General features: G+C 46.1%; 1 protein-coding gene across 1 annotated transcript in view; it reads right to left on the reverse strand.

Moving 5' to 3' along the window:
• The window catches only part of LOC126184804 (uncharacterized), a 57,735-nt gene extending 49,669 nt beyond the window's left edge, over positions 1 to 8,066 (reverse strand). Inside the window, exon 1 of the mRNA XM_049927392.1 lies at positions 7,904 to 8,066. The gene's annotated coding sequence lies outside the window, so the exon portion shown is untranslated. The remainder of the gene's footprint in view (positions 1 to 7,903) is intronic.
• Between the last annotated feature and the right edge of the window lie 8,902 nt (positions 8,067 to 16,968).

Genomic DNA, 16,968 nt, shown 5'->3' on the forward strand with positions numbered 1-16,968 from the left:
AGCCATAGAGTGAGCAGGCGAAAGTGGGGAGGTTGAACGGGCGATCTTTGCGCTGACCGATCTTACTTCCGTGGCACTAAAGGTGAGATTACAAGTCTGCGTGGCTGCCTACTTTGTTGGCTGAGAAGAGGCAAGGACAGTGCTGTTTTACCTGTTTGAGGCACAGTGGGCTTTCGAATGGCGAATAATTTCCGAGCAGCAAAGGTCGTCCCCTTTTCCTTCACCCTGATTTCCTGAATGAGCTTTTTGTCTTTAAAAATGGGGCAATCTTGAGACGAAGCAGCGTGGTCACCCATACAGTTGATGCAATGAGTGGATGGATATGGACAAGCACCCTCATGGGCATCCTTGCCACACGTAACACATTTGGCCGGGTTGGAACAGGACTGGCTGGTATGATTGAACCGCTGACACCAATAGCAACGCGTAGGGTTTGGGATGTAAGGGCAAACGGAAATTCTCATAGCCCGCTTTTATGTTCGATGTGAGATTAACTCTGTCAAATGTCAAGAAGACAGTATGGGTTGGAACGATGTTTGTGTCAACCCTTTTCATGACTGAACAGCCGTTAGGCCCTGGTCAGACAGGTAGTGTTGAATTTCGTCGGACAATCCGTCGAGGGAGTGTGGAAACCTAAAAACAACAAGGAACTGTGTTAACGATGAAAGAACTGTCTGAGGCTGAAACTCATTGAACTTACACTTGTGAGCAGACATAGTAGAAGATGATGAAACGATTGCAGAAGTATCCCCCATGATCACTGGCGTCTCCGATGGCACTTTCCTCCCTTGTGGGGTCCCACCTCGGGTCCCACCTCCAGAGAAACGGACGGAGCGACCAATCGGCACTTTCGGAAGGTATCAGCTCGGGTATTCACCCATTCCTGGGCCTGGCCGTTACCAGGGAGTACGTACATGTTCTACCTGTGTACCCGGGATGGGGAATTACGCGTTACCCCGTCACCGGCTACGCATGAAAATGCGTGGGTCCGCCTTCAGGCATACACAGAAAGGGGGGGGGAAACCACAGAAAGGGGGGGGGAAAACCACAGAAAGGGGGGGGGAAAACCACAGAAAGGGGGGGGGGGAAACCACAGAAAGGGGGGGGGGAAACCACAGAAAGGGGGGGGGGGAAAACCACAGAAAGGGGGGGGGAAAACCACAGAAAGGGGGGGGGGAAAACCACAGAAAGGGGGGGGAAAACCACAGAAAGGGGGGGGGAAACCACAGAAAGGGGGGGGGAAACCACAGAAAGGGGGGGGGAAACCACAGAAAGGGGGGGGGAAACCACAGAAAGGGGGGGGGAAACCACAGAAAGGGGGGGGGAAACCACAGAAAGGGGGGAAAAACCACAGAAAGGGGGGAAAAACCACAGAAAGGGGGGAAAAACCACAGAAAGGGGGGAAAAACCACAGAAAGGGGGGAAAAACCACAGAAAGGGGGGGAAAACCACAGAAAGGGGGGGGAAAACCACAGAAAGGGGGGGAAAACCACAGAAAGGGGGGGAAAACCACAGAAAGGGGGGGAAAACCACAGAAAGGGGGGGAAAACCACAGAAAGGGGGGGAAAACCACAGAAAGGGGGGGAAAACCACAGAAAGGGGGGGAAAACCACAGAAAGGGGGGGAAAACCACAGAAAGGGGGGGAAAACCACAGAAAGGGGGGGAAAACCACAGAAAGGGGGGGAAAACCACAGAAAGGGGGGGAAAACCACAGAAAGGGGGGGAAAACCACAGAAAGGGGGGGAAAACCACAGAAAGGGGGGGAAAACCACAGAAAGGGGGGGAAAACCACAGAAAGGGGGGGAAAACCACAGAAAGGGGGGGAAAACCACAGAAAGGGGGGGAAAACCACAGAAAGGGGGGGAAAACCACAGAAAGGGGGGGAAAACCACAGAAAGGGGGGGAAAACCACAGAAAGGGGGGGAAAACCACAGAAAGGGGGGGAAAACCACAGAAAGGGGGGGAAAACCACAGAAAGGGGGGGGAAAACCACAGAAAGGGGGGGGAAAACCACAGAAAGGGGGGGAAAACCACAGAAAGGGGGGGAAAACCACAGAAAGGGGGGGAAAACCACAGAAAGGGGGGGAAAACCACAGAAAGGGGGGGAAAACCACAGAAAGGGGGGGAAAACCACAGAAAGGGGGGGAAAACCACAGAAAGGGGGGGAAAACCACAGAAAGGGGGGGAAAAACCACAGAAAGGGGGGGAAAAACCACAGAAAGGGGGGAAAAAACCACAGAAAGGGGGGAAAAAACCACAGAAAGGGGGGAAAAACCACAGAAAGGGGGGAAAAACCACAGAAAGGGGGGAAAAACCACAGAAAGGGGGGGAAAAACCACAGAAAGGGGGGAAAAACCACAGAAAGGGGGGAAAAACCACAGAAAGGGGGGAAAAACCACAGAAAGGGGGGAAAAACCACAGAAAGGGGGGAAAAACCACAGAAAGGGGGGAAAAACCACAGAAAGGGGGGAAAAACCACAGAAAGGGGGGAAAAACCACAGAAAGGGGGGAAAAACCACAGAAAGGGGGGAAAAACCACAGAAAGGGGGGAAAAACCACAGAAAGGGGGGAAAAACCACAGAAAGGGGGGAAAAACCACAGAAAGGGGGGAAAAACCACAGAAAGGGGGAAAAACCACAGAAAGGGGGAAAAACCACAGAAAGGGGGAAAAACCACAGAAAGGGGGAAAAACCACAGAAAGGGGGAAAAACCACAGAAAGGGGGAAAAACCACAGAAAGGGGGAAAAACCACAGAAAGGGGGAAAAACCACAGAAAGGGGGAAAAACCACAGAAAGGGGGAAAAACCACAGAAAGGGGGAAAAACCACAGAAGGGGGGAAAAACCACAGAAAGGGGGGAAAAACCACAGAAAGGGGGGAAAAACCACAGAAAGGGGGGAAAAACCACAGAAAGGGGGGAAAAACCACAGAAAGGGGGGAAAAACCACAGAAAGGGGGAAAAACCACAGAAAGGGGGAAAAACCACAGAAAGGGGGGAAAAACCACAGAAAGGGGGGAAAAACCACAGAAAGGGGGGAAAAACCACAGAAAGGGGGGAAAAACCACAGAAAGGGGGGAAAAACCACAGAAAGGGGGGAAAAACCACAGAAAGGGGGGAAAAACCACAGAAAGGGGGGAAAAACCACAGAAAGGGGGGAAAAACCACAGAAAGGGGGGAAAAACCACAGAAAGGGGGGAAAAACCACAGAAAGGGGGGAAAAACCACAGAAAGGGGGGAAAAACCACAGAAAGGGGGGAAAAACCACAGAAAGGGGGGAAAAACCACAGAAAGGGGGGAAAAACCACAGAAAGGGGGGAAAAACCACAGAAAGGGGGGAAAAACCACAGAAAGGGGGGAAAAACCACAGAAAGGGGGGAAAAACCACAGAAAGGGAAAGGAAAGGAGAGGTCTCGAACACCGCAGCAGAGAAAAGGGTACAGAGAAGAGGTAAGGAAAAGAGGACAAAGGAAGGCTGAAGACTTGCAAGCAGAGAAAGCGAAGAACGTGTCAGTTTCGGGTGCCCGTCTCCAGACGTAGGCACAAAACATACTCCCAGAGGGGGAGAAAGGGAAGGAAAGAGGCGGTGGTGAGGGAGGGGAGAGATGGGGGATGGGGAAGCATGCTGAAAAGGAAGGTATGCAGCCCAGAAAGGAAGGAGGGCCACATTAGCTAGGGGTCCCGTGCTCGCTACGCACGTATCCACAAAAGAGTTGTGGACCCCCTGGGGGGAGAAATTTCAGACTGTTGCGAGTACTCCCAAACAAATACACTGCATCAGTCTAACTGTATTCAGAAAGAACGAGAGATCCTATCACTTGAATGAGAAACTTCATGAACAGTATGTTATTCATTGGAACTTTCACAAAAACAAAACAGGATAGTAATTCAACGAAAATAGTTCGAAAGCCACGAAGTAACACTTCTACAAATTCGATTTGCTTCAATACAAACTCCAGTCAGCTATTGGCTCCACGATCTGATATGAGGCTTCTGCCTACTGATCACATGCACTATCTACAGCAATTGCTTTAAGTCTGAAAGATGGCTAACAGGAATCACACGCCCGCTTACAGTAATATACCCAGTAACTATTCAACGTTTTCTGTATTGACTGAGTAACTCCATCTATCACTACTGCTCACTCATTTTCTCGTGAATTCCGAAATGTGGAACTTAAATTGCACTCCCAGAGGGCTCGCGACTTGCCCCCTACCGTTAGCTGGGTTGCTGTCAGAGTCCTTCATCCCACGAGCAACATTCGACTACCTAAAATTTTAAACGTTCAAGCCTTTCGGGCCTCAGTAGCAGAATGCTGGCATTTTCATTGCTCATCCTGTAGTCCCGTTATTCATATTCTTCTGGAAAGTGCTGCTTCTTGTGGATACACCATGTCCAGCTCAAAAATGGTATGTGGAGTATGTACATTCGTGATTGTTTCCAGCTCTTAGAACAGCCTCGTAGGTTCGACGCACCTCCATACGAAGGGGTAGAGCCAAATTCCGCCAGATGCGACCCTAACCACCAAGGTAACATCCCCAAGTCACAAACGCCTCTTGCGTAAAACTCGGGACTAAAATCACACCACTAATTGTAGTCTTAATTAGTTAATGGTTTCTCCCAATTCTCGTTTCAACGAGCCCCTCAACGATGTTACGCTGTGCGGTGGGCAGTCGCAGTTTGAAGTATAACCACGAAAAGGATTTCTTAACACTTCATTTGTGGGTGCATGTCTGCATTCCTGGTACACAAATCGCCATGCCAGAATACTATAGGACGCTGCTAGAGCAGCCAAAACATTATGCAGACCACAGATGAATTATCGTCCTGCACTTTAATGTTCACAATGCTGCAACAATTCTGAGTTAGAAGTGTACAGCAACAATGCACCTCATGCGGTGCAGTTATTAGGCGGCTGAGAGGCTTACAGCATGGTGATACACGTCTGGTGAAGTAGCCGACTATCTCTGCAAAAATCTGGGCATCAAGAAAAGTGGAGACCTCGATTGTCTAAGACCGGCGTATCACAATGGAGATGATCTTGGGAAAGTGAGGACCACTCATTGATCATCGAAGTTTGCCTTACATTCCGTTGTAACTTTACGTTGCATGTAGCATTTTTTCCATTGCGTGGCAGCCTGTTGCATGATGAAGAGGTAATCATTTGAGAGTAAAGCCCCTGAACGGCCAAAATGCAGACTTTGAAAGCCAATGCCTCCACAAGGTCATCCGTCGTTGGGGAAGAATTGGTCCCATTGAGTATTGATTAATACCATTACCAAGTTTCAAATGAAAATCATTTCTTCATGCTAATTGAAACTTTGCGACTGTTTTAGGTATTCTCGTAGATAACGTTTATCATCTAGCTAGCCACCCTTTGCAGCTTTGCAGGGTGGTTAAACGATACTACAATGAAATGAAGAAACTGGTATAGGCGTGAGTGTTCAGATTCGGAGCTATGTAAACAGGCAGAATACGGCGCTGCGGTCGGCAACTCCTATGTATGACAAGTGTGTGGCGCAGTTGTTAGAACGGTTACTGCTGATACAGTGCCAGGTTGCAATTTAAGAGTGTGTGAACGTGGTGTTATAGTCGGCGCTTATGGGATGGGACAGCATCTCCGATGTAACTATGAAGTGGGGATTTTCCCGTACGACCATTTCTCAAGTGTACAGTAAATATGAGGAATCGGATAGAACATCAGAACTCAGACATCGCTGCGGCCGTAGAAATATCCTGGAAGAAGTTGACAAACAAAGACTGAAGAAAATCGTTCAACGTAGCAGAAGTATAACCCTCCGAAAAACTGTTGCAGATTTCAGTGCTGGGTATCAAGAAGTGTCGGTGTGCGAACCATTGAACGGAACATCATCGTTATGGGCTTTTGGAGCCGTAAGCCTACTCGTGTACCCTTGAGGACTACACGACACTAAGCTTTGTCTCTCGCCTGGGCCCATCAACACCGACATCGCACCGTTTATGACTGGAAACATGTTGCCAACTCCGACTAGTCTTCTCAAATCGTATCGAGCGGATGGACGTGTACGGGTATGGGGACAACCTCATGAATCTATGGACCCTGCATCCTCATGTCAGGGGCGGACTGTTGAAGCTGGTCGAGGCTCGGAAATGGTGTGGGCGTGTGCAGTTAGAGTGATATGGAATCCATGATACTTCTAGATGCAACTGACAGGTGACACGTACATAAGCATCCTGTCTTATCACCTGCATCCTTTCATGTCCACTGTGTATTCCGATGGACTTGGGCAATTCCAGCAAGACAATGAGATACCCCACACGTCCAGAATTGCTGCGAAGTGGCTCCAGAAACACTGAGTTTAAACACTTCCGCTGCCCACCAAACTCCCCAGCGATGAACATTACTGTGCGTATCTGCGATGCCTTGCAACGTGCTAATAAGGAGAGATCTCCACTCCCACATACTCTTGAGGATTTATAGACAGGCTTGCAGGATTGACGGTGTCAATTCCCTCCAGCAGTACTTCAGACATTTGTCTAATCCATGCCACATCGTGTTGCGGTACTTCTGCGGGCTCGCGAGGGTCCTGCACGGCATTAGGCACGTGTACAATTTTCTTCTGCTAGTCATTATAAATTCTGTTTTGCGCCAATGAAAAATTTAAGTGTGTGAATTTGTGAGAGACTACTTCATGGTTCACCATGGCAAGATCATTGTCACTTCAGCGTTGCTACTGGCAAGTGTGCTGGAGTTATTCATGAAGAGCGGCACATTGAGTTTCGAAATTTTTCGTGTTTAACTTAATTGGAACAATTTTTATTGTCGTTCATTATTACAATGTCTGTTTAGATAGTGTTTCTCACATAACGATTTTCTGAAGACATGCCTTTATGTCTGAGGAAACACCAGACCACTACAGCCTTTAAATTATACGCAGTTTAGTGCGTTGCAATGTACAAGAAAAAAAATTGAAGTTTTTGCTATGAAGAAATTTCGTACTGAATTCTTTTTCTCGGTTGGAAGCATCCCTTTATTACATGAGCTCATTCATGAATTTCAGCTTCTAAATTGTGTTCCTGATATTGTACGTAACTGATGTTCCTTATTGAAGTAGGTTAGTTTTCATGGATTATAGTTTTTTCTAATATAACACTTCCGCCTTTTTCATTTCTTTATTTTAAGTACTAATTTTGCATGATGGAGATGCGAATGTCGTATTATGTTACAATAAGTGAAATAATATCTGGGGATGGAGAAGTGGCCGAAGTATTACTTGAAGTGTAAAATGTTTTAGAAAATGGAGTTAAGTGAGAACTGAAAGAATAATTATCTGGGAACATCTCATTCAACGAGATAAGAACTAAATACCCTTACTGTTTTAGAGATTTTAACGGAAAAAATTGATTACTAGCAACGAAGGACGCCTGTATATTTCACTGTAAATTTTATATAATTCTTTCGGTCGATTTACCTCAAGTAGTGTGTTTTTTAATTGTTTTACTGTTTACCGGGGTACGCTATGCTTTTTATGGACGCAGTGATGGAAATCGGTTACTATGTATCTGTTTACAGTTTTCGTTTTCCTAACCTGTGGTCAGTTTTGGCAATCTCGTTGAAGTCATGTTACTACATGGCGTTGATTAGCGGGGGTAGAGAGGGTGGTGACCCTTATTTCATGAAATATGGAAGTAGCAACGCGCGAACAATCCGGCGCCGCCCCCGAGTTTTCGAGGAAGTCTATGGAGCAATACGTCGCGTAATTCGTCTCACGCGCCGCAGTGCGCTAAGAGTGCGCCGACTCTGGCCGCGAACGGGAGTTGGTCTTCGCCAGACACTGCTGAAGCTCCGTCGACAGGACGGAGTGAAACTGACGAACTTGCTGCATACCAATCTACTAACTAAAAGCGAAATAAGATTGTGCTTACTTTTGACGCTGTGGGTGCCACGCACACGTAAGGACCACAGATGGCAACCGGCAGCACAGGTACGGCGACGGAGTGTCGCGTCTTCCCCTGACCAGCTGGTGGCGCAGTGCCCTGCTGGGGCACCCAGAGGCGCGGCTCGCTGGCCGACCGCCGGCTGCTGCCCGCGGAGGTCTCAGACGGCGAGCGGAGGCGCGACCTGCTGCGCCGTACGACGCGCTGTGCGAAGTTCTCGAAGTCGCAGCCGCCGCCAGTCTGCTGGCGCCAGAGGCTGGCCAGCGCGGGCAGCGAGCAGCGCGTGCTGTACACCTCCAGCGCCCACCGGCTCGTGCTGTTCTCCACCGCGGCTCTCAGCAGCTTCTGCCTCTGCCACTGGCAGCTCGCGCTCCGCCGCCGCAGCTCGTCTGGTGTAGCCGCCTTTCCGCGCATCCTGCTCCCGAACATCGTACACATATTGCTTTACATCTACTACACACCGTTCTCCTTCCCGACAGTAATAATTACCACGCACAGAAACAGTAACCCGCTGCATTTTTAATGAAGGTCGAAGCATATGGTAAAGTTTCTTACAAGGTAACCTCCCCATCGCACCCCCCCCCCCCCCCCCCCCCTTCAGATTTAGTTGTAAGTTGGCACAATGGATAGGCCTTGAAAAACTGAACACGAATCAATCGAGAAAACGGGAAGAAGTTGTGTGGAACTATGAAAAAAATAAAAATATACAAACTGAGTAGTCCATGCGCAAAATAGGCAACATCAAGAATAGTGTGAGCTCAGGAGCGCCATGGTCCCATGGTTAGCGTGAGCAGCTGCCGAACGAGAGGGCCTTGGTTCAAATCTTTCCTCGACTGAAAAGTTTAATTTATTTTCAGACAATTTTAGTGTGGGAGTAGACGTGATTACCATTCCTCCAGGTTGTACACCTCTTGTGCAACCGTTATATATGTTTGGTTTTCGGCAAGTGAAATACTTTGTGAAAAGATTCTATGATTTTTGCGAAGCTGCACAGGTACACAGAGCAGTGTTGTTTACGTGATCGTGTGTCAATTATCAAAGTTCAGACACACGTAACTTCGCTCTCCAAAATTCCAGGGCATGTTCAGATTTGCTTGGACATATGCAGGATTTGACGGTCTACACACGAAAAAATTTGAAAACGTTAAAAACATATGTTTTGATAGAGCACAGGGAAAACTGTGCGACTGTGAAACTGTTGCATTCATTTGTTGCAGTTTATGCGACAAACTTATGTTTTCATCACTTTTTTGGGAGTGATTATCACATCCACAAGAAAACCTAAATCGGGCAAGGTAGAAGAATCTTTTTACCCATTCGCCAAGTGTACAAGTTAGGTGGGTCGACAACATATTCCTGTCATGTGACGCACATGCCGTCACCAGTGTCTTATAGAATATATCAGACGTGTTTCCCTGTGGAGGAATCTGTTGACCTATGACCGTGCGATCAAATGTTTTCGTTCCCATTGGAGAGGCGCGTCCTTTCGTCTACTAATCGCACGGTTTTGCGATGCGGTCGCAAAACACAGACACTGAACTTATTACAGTTAACAGACGTCAATGAACGAATGGACAGATCATAACTTTGCGAAAATAAAGGAAGTATACTTTTCACTCGAAGGAAGACTTTAACGAAGGACCTCTCGTTCCGCAGCTGCTCACGCTGACCACGGGACTACGGCGCTCCAGAGCTCACAATATCCTTGATGTTGCCTATTTTGCGCATGGACTACTCAGTTTGTATATTTTTCTTATTTTTTCGTAGTTCCACACAACCTCTTCCTGTTTTCTCGATTGATCCGTGTTCAGTTTTTCAAGGCCTATCCATTGTGCCAACTTTTAACTAAATCTGAGGTGGGTGCGATGGGGAGGTTCCCTTGTTAGACCCAGAATACGGAAGAGATCCTTAGATATGTGGGTCGCTTGAGGGCTTTGTAAGTAATAGAACCCAGAACGTTGTTCTCGACGGCAAATGTTTCTAGACAATGATATCGTCAAGGGCTGCCCCTGGAAACTGAAGACTGCTATTCTCTCTATACGGGAGATCAGAAGTTACACATTATTATGACACGCCAAGTAACGTATTATATGCTCTCCTATGTTTCAGAGTTATTTCTAATGTAGTCACCGTGTCTCAAAACAATTGTCGGAATGTTCCACGAACCTTCCAATTCACTGACGACAGTAATTCACTCCATGAGAACGGAGCCACTCGGGAATCGTTGTATGGACGTCCTCGTTGGCGGAAAATCCACCTCACCCAATTTGTCCTTCCAGCTTCCTGAAAAGACGGGAACCGCATAGGGAAGATCTGGACTTCCCTATCAGCTTCACTAACGTCTGTGCACCCTTTGTTTAATTACTGGAAACGTTTCATTGTCGCTTCACACGACATTGCACTTTGTTACTGTACCACTAGCATTTCGTTAATGTGTGAATTTAGATACCCATCCCCCAAAAGACTTGCTTCGGCAATGGAGGAAGTTTCCGTTGCCGTGCGAAGTCACTCGCACGCTGTGATACGCCTGTTACACGCACCGCAGCAGAACTGTGTGTAGCAAACTAGGAACATTAACTCTGAAAATACGCCACTTCGTGCACAAGGATTTCGGCGTTGGGGCGACCTATGTAGTTTGTTCAAAGGGAGGGGGGGACCAAACTGCGAGGTCATCTGTCACTAGTTTCCAGCATGACAATTACCCAAGGGAAAGAAGGAAACAAAGAAATACGGAACAGTAACAGGAGAAATGTTGAAACAGAAGAACGACAGGAGGACAACGAACACCACAATGGACAAAACAGGACAAGAAAACGACAGACGCAAGAAACAGGGAAAGGAGATTGAAACAAAGATTACCATATCTCGAACATGAGAATAAAAAATAAGCCAGTCACTCTGCAACATATTAAACCCTCCACCCTAAAAGCCCTAGGGAGGAGGACACAGGGACAAAGGACATGTGCAAAAACTCAGATCAAATAAAACCCACCCTCACGAATAGAACTTAAAACTAAAGCTGCTGTTGAGGCATTGTTGCCCAACACCGAAGGTAGGGTGCTGGGGAAGTTAAAAGTCCGCTTCAGGGCGGCTAAAAGTGGGCAGTCCAGCAAGAGGTGGACATCTGTCATTTTGAAGCCACAGTGACACTGAGGTGAGTCCTCACGACAGAGGGGGTAACCATGTGTGAGCCAAATACGTCGAATGCAGAGTCGACAAAGGCCAACTGATTCCCTGCAAGAAGCCCACATGGAAGACTTGCATGCATTCACAGTCTCTTTAATGACAGGCAGTTTGTTGTGCATACTGTTATGCCACGCCGTCTCCCAAAGCCGAAAAACCTTGCGGAACAAGGCAGAATGCATGTCAGTTTCAGAGATGCCGATCTCCAGGAGCGGTTTCCACGTAGCCTGTTTGGCCAGCCTGTCAGCAAGTTCGTTGCCTGGGATTCCCATGTGTCTTGAGGTCCGAACAAAAGTCGCTGAACGACTGGACCGTTCCAGGACAGATGGACTCCTGGATGTTAGCCACCAAACGATGGCGAGGGGAGCACTGGTCGATAGCTTGTAAGCTGCTCAGGTTGTCAGTACAGAGTAGAAACGACTAACCAGAACAGGATCGGATGTGCTGAAGTGCACGAGATATGGCCACAAACTCTGTAGTGAATACACAGGAATGCTTTTCAATATGGCCTGTGTGGACCATCAGCCACCGAGCCATCGGTGTGAACTTCAGAGCCCCGGAACACTAAGAATCGAGACGTAGTGATAGAGAGTGGGAGAGAACTGAGCCACTAGGGACATGCAAAGGGTCCGCACAAAGCTTCGGCCGAGGTGTACACCATGGAGGTGTATGTGAATGGACCTCAAGTAGATGTGGTAGAGGGAAGGACTTCTGACGGAAGGGACCGGACGCTAACCCAGTAGCTAGCCCTGACCTGGACAGCCGACATGGGAGATGAAATGTCACAGGTTGGAAAATGAGACGGTAATTCAGATGCTCATGAGAACAGCGAATGTGTGCAATTTAACTGCCGAGCAGTTGTGCACATCGGATACGCAATGGAGTGACTCTGGCCTCCACAAGGACCTGACTCATTCTAAAAGATCCTGTCGCTAGGCTAATGCCACAGCTGCGATCACTTCTTTTAATTTCCTGCTCTAGAGAGAGATTGCCTCCGTTTCTACTTCTGCAATTAGCCTTTCTGAATTGACAACACAACTTGCGATGTCTTCCGTAGCCCAACTCTCGTTATCAGACATGGAGTTAGCGCACAGAACCTTTGTCTGCAAACGCACAGCGAGAATGACAAACAGCGTCGCCAGGGCGCGTGGGCTGGTGCCAGTGCGTGTGCTCCAACATCTGCGAGTATCGCGTCGCACGTGAAATACGCTACGTTGCGGTTTTTAAATTGCCACTGTTTGATCGCAGGTGTGCGCACTCTTATTTCAGCCAACTTGTTTCATTCTTGCAATGAAGTAATCGCACGCAGGAAAATCGCCCGTGCACGCCTACAGTTAGGGTGATCGTTCCACAAAATTTTAAATCCGAAGTCGTTGAACGCTTCTCTCTCTCTCTCTCTCTCTCTCTCTCTCTCTCTCTCTCTCTCTCTCTCTCTCCCCCCCTTACCCTTATTTTCGCTTCATTCAGCTTGTTTGTTTTAACTTCATAAACCGCTATTTAACAATAAACCGCTATTTAACAATAAACCGCTATTTAACAATAAACCGCTATTTACCCATAAACCGCTATTTACCCATAAACCGCTATTTACCCATAAACCGCTATTTACCCATAAACCGCTATTTACCCATAAACCGCTATTTACCCATAAACCGCTATTTACCCATAAACCGCTATTTACCCATAAACCGCTATTTACCCATAAACCGCTATTTACCCATAAACCGCTATTTACCCATAAACCGCTATTTACCCATAAACCGCTATTTACCCATAAACCGCTATTTACCCATAAACCGCTATTTACCCATAAACCGCTATTTACCCATAAACCGCTATTTACCCATAAACCGCTATTTACCCATAAACCGCTATTTACCCATAAACCGCTATTTACCCATAAACCGCTATTTACCCATAAACCGCTATTTACCCATAAACCGCTATTTACCCATAAACCGCTATTTACCCATAAACCGCTATTTACCCATAAACCGCTATTTACCCATAAACCGCTATTTACCCATAAACCGCTATTTACCCATAAACCGCTATTTACCCATAAACCGCTATTTACCCATAAACCGCTATTTACCCATAAACCGCTATTTACCCATAAACCGCTATTTACCCATAAACCGCTATTTACCCATAAACCGCTATTTACCCATAAACCGCTATTTACCCATAAACCGCTATTTACCCATAAACCGCTATTTACCCATAAACCGCTATTTACCCATAAACCGCTATTTACCCATAAACCGCTATTTACCCATAAACCGCTATTTACCCATAAACCGCTATTTACCCATAAACCGCTATTTACCCATAAACCGCTATTTACCCATAAACCGCTATTTACCCATAAACCGCTATTTACCCATAAACCGCTATTTACCCATAAACCGCTATTTACCCATAAACCGCTATTTACCCATAAACCGCTATTTACCCATAAACCGCTATTTACCCATAAACCGCTATTTACCCATAAACCGCTATTTACCCATAAACCGCTATTTACCCATAAACCGCTATTTACCCATAAACCGCTATTTACCCATAAACCGCTATTTACCCATAAACCGCTATTTACCCATAAACCGCTATTTACCCATAAACCGCTATTTACCCATAAACCGCTATTTACCCATAAACCGCTATTTACCCATAAACCGCTATTTACCCATAAACCGCTATTTACCCATAAACCGCTATTTACCCATAAACCGCTATTTACCCATAAACCGCTATTTACCCATAAACCGCTATTTACCCATAAACCGCTATTTACCCATAAACCGCTATTTACCCATAAACCGCTATTTACCCATAAACCGCTATTTACCCATAAACCGCTATTTACCCATAAACCGCTATTTACCCATAAACCGCTATTTACCCATAAACCGCTATTTACCCATAAACCGCTATTTACCCATAAACCGCTATTTACCCATAAACCGCTATTTACCCATAAACCGCTATTTACCCATAAACCGCTATTTACCCATAAACCGCTATTTACCCATAAACCGCTATTTACCCATAAACCGCTATTTACCCATGTTGCTTCTTCCCCTTCCCAAAAGACCCTGCTCTGAACACACTTGCCCTGGGATTACTGACCGATACTATTGAATTTTCTTCATTCGTGCTCCCCGTCTTCCTCCTCAGCAGGGAGTATTTGATGTTGACTACTCACACACACTGCGAGTTGTATTATGCCAGTCTTGGTAACTGAGGGTTTCTTACTCTTCTGAAGATTCCTTGTCATAACCATGGTCATAGTTGCTATTACAATCTTATCAATGATCCCTTCCTTTACCCTAACTGACTCGGTAAGCCCAAGTCTGCTGCTAGGTGGTCGAAGACAACCTGTCAGACTCAAACGTATTTTCTCAGAATTTCAGTAGCAAACCTCTGTGAAGCGAAAGGCCTTTTGTAGCGTCTCCTACATGTGTTTGCTGAATATCTCCGTAATGCTCTCGCACCCATTTAGAAACCTCTTTACGAAACACGCCTCCTTAGATAGCTGTAGCTCTGTAGATCCAACTTGGTAAAGGTCCAAGCGGCACTCTGCCAGTCGAACCAGTGTTGTATGCCGCTACTTCTGTGGCTCAATTGGATTTCCTTCAATTCTATAACTGTCTGGCATGTGCCTTTTCCTTCCATCTCGTGTGGTCATTCCACTTCATGTCTCCCCGGGGTATTTTACAGTAGTTACTCGATTTTCCATTGACAGTGTAATAGTACAGTAGTATATTTGACATTTATGCTGAACAGGTTAGATTTAGATTATTTTAGCTTCACCATCAGCTGTCAGACCGTGTACCGATCACCAATCTTTTGCGTGACTTCCTGCATTTGGCTGTGGACTACTAGCGTTGCTACCTTCCTGTAGATAACAGCATCATATGGGGATGTTCAAATCACCTTTTATTAGTCTAGTTCATTCCGTTATGAGTGACGTGTTGAGTTCTGCCTGCTAAGAAATTTGATGCACTAAATCTTTAATCCGATAATGTATCTGGCACGATAGTCTTAACCTTTGTTTTCACTGAAGGACTGTGGGTAACTATGACTCCTTCCTGAAGCCCATGAACGCAACAGTGAAGTTCGTACGGTTATCTACGGCGCTAACTATCTCATGCACACTCAGAGCGAGCTGAGTTTCCCAAGACCTGTTTGCCGTATCAGTGTATTTTTAAACGAAGTTTGCGTTCTCCATGATCATCATAATACATAAAGCTAAAACCTTTACCTAATTCTGCAACAGACTCACGTCAGTTTGTGATAAAATGAAGCACAATGGTGTGGCAAGAATGATGCATTGGGACTTATGGCAAAACCAACATCTACATATGGCAAAAAACATGTTTGTCCTTCATATTCGGTGAACAAGGATTGACATATTAAATGCTTTGAAGTTCCTGGAAGAGTAAACAGTGCTTGACTAGGAATCGATCCTGGGAGCTTTGCCTTCGTCAGGCAACTACTCCAACTGAGGTACAGAAAAACGACTCACGACCCGTCTTCACAGCTTTACTTCCGCCAGTACCCCACCTACCTTTCCAACTTCACAAAGTTACCTTCCTAAACTTGTAGGACTACCATTCCAAGAAAGGGTAGAGCACTAACATGTCTTAGCCACAGACTGGGGAGGGGGGGGGAGGGGGGCATGTTTCCAGAATGAATTTTTTTTGACTGTGCAGCGGAGTGTACGCCAAGAAACATCATATCGGTGCACATTCCACCGCAGAGAGAAAAATTCGTTATAAATATTTGTGCTTATTTATTATTAAAGCTTTATCATAATCCCTCTTACCACCCAACACAACACTCCCAGTGACTGTGGTAGCTGAACGCTACGGTCAGTGATATAGTATGTAAGATCTTTGTCAAATCATCTATGAAGGGCGTTTTACGAGATCCTTAATGGTGTACTTGGTTATCTGTACATCTTCTATAAATGAACGTGGTTCTGGGTTTTACGAAAGATATGTGGGAACGTCGACGTTTTAATATGGACCTATGGGTCGGGCAAAATACGTGGCCATTACACTCACGTATCATACAAGAATTATCATCATCCAAGTACAATCCATGGAAAATGCGAAGTTGAATGCAACATCCTATTACCGTAAGTTACTAGTGAAGCATTACGTCGAAATTTTATTTTTCTGTTGTCCCCGACAAATCTCGAGCCTGAAACCGCCACCGCCGTAATGGCAAAGCCAGATATAGAAAGAGGTATTATCCACCTAAGGGCATGAAATGGATTATACCATTTATCATTTAATGTTACTACATGTTTACACACTACCCAGCAGCGATAAAGCAGGGAGAAACTATTTCTCTTGTCAAGGCCAATGGTAACTGCTTCTTGTAACAACTGTATAAAACTAAGCGGTGATTTTCGCTGATTGGTAATGATCAGAAACCACGTCCGAATATCTTATGGGCTTCGATGAAAATCTCAAGGTACTTCGAAAAAAGTTCTGAACTGCAAACCATTTCCGGCAGTACATGGGAAGTCTACCCATTATTTATTAGTTACGAACTTCAGATTACAACGAACTGTCTGAGAATGTTGAGAAATTAGTAGAGGACCTAGTTAAAGAACTAGAAACTTCAGCGTTTCATAGGTAGCATTAGGGAACGACTGGAACGGGGCAAAGGAATACAATAGAAGGTAAATGGGTGTGTGAGAACTGAAGTAGTGAAAGTAACGGAAAATCAAAGAGGCATATACTCAAATATAGTGACAATACTTTCGTAATTTTTTATTACGGTTTTATGGCGCGTAAGAGCTATGGTCATAAGCGCCCTTTCTATGGCTTAGCGAAGGGTAAAAACAGGAATTT

Source organism: Schistocerca cancellata, chromosome 4 (assembly GCF_023864275.1).
Source record: "Schistocerca cancellata isolate TAMUIC-IGC-003103 chromosome 4, iqSchCanc2.1, whole genome shotgun sequence".
In the NCBI taxonomy this organism is placed as follows: Eukaryota; Metazoa; Arthropoda; class Insecta; order Orthoptera; family Acrididae; genus Schistocerca; species Schistocerca cancellata.